Genomic DNA, 3,238 nt, shown 5'->3' with positions numbered 1-3,238 from the left:
CATTCAATAATCAATACAAAGAGAGACAGAGATGTGCAAAGAGCACCCAATCAGATTGAGGTTTATTGCAGTTAAATCAGCTAAGGAGTTATTTCATGTTGAAGCTAAGGACCTTTCACTGCTGAGATGGGTATGGACCTCAGTGGTATTTGCAGGTGAGCCATCCAATGTGGATAGGGGACAATGTTTTTTCCCAGACAATACACTACTGACTCAGAAAGGGGAAGAATTTATATTTCAGGGACCCTACACTGCTAAATCAAGGATGGGCGGAAATAATATTCCAGGGTTCCTATACTGAGTCAGTAACAGAAGGTAGAGATAATCCCAGGTATACTATAAAGTCAGGGATGGGGGAATGGGATGTGCGCAATGAGCAATACAATACAGTGGTGCTCAAGGAGAAAAAAGCTCCAGAAAAAAATATGAGCAAAGAAAATAATTCAAAATGTATAAAATAAGGAACCATTTTAACTTGTGTGATCAAGACTAAACAACCGGGAATGGAAAGTTTAGCCTGAAGCTCCATCTAGTGGTGTCACAGAACGTTAATTACAGGGACTGGAAAAAATAGTCTAAGGTCAAACCCTGAAAGTCAAGACTGGAGAGACAATGCAGATGGATTTTATTTTAGTTTTATTTATTTTTTGGCAATCATTTACACATGTGATCTTTTACAGTGATTATTGTCAGGGATATTCAGGATTTTGACTAGGGCAGAGGAGTTACAATTCTACAATACTGCTTTACGAAAAAACTAAAACAGGTATATCAATAAAAATCAGGAAAAATAAAGTTCTTCACACACGTGTGAAATGTGGTATTACTGGCCATTCAAGTTTCATATGTTATTTTCGGAGAAATTGAAAAAAAAAAATATCTGTCTGGTATTGTGGATTCTTCCCTTTTGTGGAGGAATTCCTTCTCTCCACGGCCATGAACTCTCCATGGACATTTAGGTGAACTTTTCATGGCAAATACAGTGAAAAGATGTGTCTGTTTTTACCAATTTAGCTGGCTGACTTATTTTTTTTCTCTTTTCTTCTGTCTCTGGCACATTGTCCCTTTTTTCATATTTCATATTTAAAGAAATATCTATTTTTGTTAGCAGGGTATTGAATTATGTAGTCTACAAAGTAACTTTATCCCTACTCAATTTTGCCTTCTCTGCTATAACGCAGCTTGGCAATTAGATGTCATTGAGTGCACGCTTGATAGCTACTGAAGCAATGCATTGTGGGGCTGTGTCAGATCTGAGCATTGCTTACAACATATGAAGGAAGATAAGGGAATCTAAGCAAAAGACAAGAAGTAATACTGAAAAAAAGCTATAGAAAGTACATTTTGGAACATTGATTTAAAATGTTATATTTACATCACTGTTAAAGCAGTATAAAACCCAAAAGCAAACTTTAATTAAGTCTGTGCCTGTGCACTACCTCCCTGATTCATCATTTTCCCTGAGAACCTGTGATGCAATGGTCTTTAGAAGCCCCAGCTGGCACTGCATTTGCTGACCAGGTGCAGGTCGGCAAGTGGGAGGGAGAGGCCCGCCCCGAGCTTGGGGCTCCCCCTGGTATCCTTTTTAGGGACCTGCCCTCAGCAGGGAGTGGCCCTTGGACACACCCTGTTGTCCGATAAAAAGACAATCTTTCCATCATGGCGGTGACTCTACCTTACATACTTTGAGCGGATGCTCTTTTGACTGACCTCCCAGAGTTGGGGTAAGTTTCAATGGAACATATACAGTATGTGATTGTTCACTGCGCGTGTACTATTAATCTTACACTGAAAAATATCTGTAATATTTGTTGACTCTTAAGGATACACGATGGAAGATGAGGACTACCTAACTGCACCACCTATATGTGAGGTCTGCTGGCTTATATCTGCCATATACCCTGCAATATAGATAAAAATGATTGAAAAAAAATGGCATGGGTCCCCCCGCCCAGTCCATTACCAGGCCCTTTGGGTCTGATATGGATATTAAGGGGAACCCCACACCAAAATTTAAAAAATGGCGTGGGGGCCCCCCAGGCACTATATACTCTGAACAGCAGTATATATACTATACAGCCTGCCCTATATACTCTACAGAAAATTGGGCCTTAGCTGTTGGTGGTACCAGAACACTGTAAGACCTCTCAGTTACTCTTGGTGAGTGCAGGAACGAGCCCTGCTGGGTAATACTATATCAGAAATTGTTATTACATGCCCCTGTTAAACAAGAGCAGAAAAGATGGACCTTCGGTGGTGGTGGTGGTACCAGAACACTGTAAGCCCTCCCAGTTAATCTTCTTGGGCGCAGGTTCTGCCTCAAGTTCCCTGTCCATTATTCCACAAAGCATGTGCTCCAACAGGAAGACTAGAGGGACAATGTCACTGATGCATGCATTGTCGCTGCTCACCATGCTTGTGGCCTGCTCAAATGGTGACAGGACAGTGCATGCATCTTTGATCAGTAGTCACTGGTGTGGCGAAAAGAAGCCAAGCTCCCCTGACCTTGTCCTGGTGCCATACTCACACAGGTACTCATTGATGGCCCTCTGCTGCATGTGCAGCTGCTGCAGAATTGCCATGTTGAGTTCCACCTGGTGGGCATGTCACAAATGAGGCGGATGATGGGCAGGTTGTATTCCCTTTGAATGTCAGCCAGCCGAGCACGAGCACTGGCATTGTATGACTGGTGGAAATGATCACAGACTTTTCTGGCCTGCCTCAGGAGATCCTGTAAGCCTGGGTACCTGCTCAAGAACCGCCACACCACCAAATTCAAGACGTGTGCCAAACATCAAACATGGGTCAAGTGTCCCTGTCGGAGGGTGGAGCCATTGTCACATACAACCATTCCTGGCGGAAGCTGGTGAGGCGTCAACCACCTCTGAGCCTGGCCCTGCAGAGCTGACAGAATATCTGCACCAGGGTGTCTCCTGTCTGCATAGAATATTTTTGCCTGACTGCTTGCACAGCTCCTTGAACACTTACGGAGCACCGCTGGTTCAAAAGACAAATCTGCAGAAGAGGTCATGGAGGAAGAAGAAGAGAAGGGGGCGGAGGAGAGAGCTATGGCAAAATCACCACTAGCATTTTGGAGGCATGGTGGCAGAACAAGCTCCAACAATACTGAACCCTGTCTGGCATCCTTCCCAGCTGCCAGCAGAGTTACCCAGTGTGCTGTGAAGGAATGTTAACGTCCATGCCTGCTGGACCATGAGTAAGCGGTACTATGCACCTT

The sequence above is a fragment of the Lithobates pipiens genome, unplaced genomic scaffold (genome assembly GCF_037356315.1).
Source record: "Lithobates pipiens isolate NorthernLeopardFrog02 unplaced genomic scaffold, aLitPip1_a1.2 Scaffold_30, whole genome shotgun sequence".
NCBI classification, from domain to species: domain Eukaryota; kingdom Metazoa; phylum Chordata; class Amphibia; order Anura; family Ranidae; genus Lithobates; species Lithobates pipiens.
The sequence above is the reverse complement of the archived record's forward strand: the minus strand, read 5'-3'. Positions refer to the sequence as shown.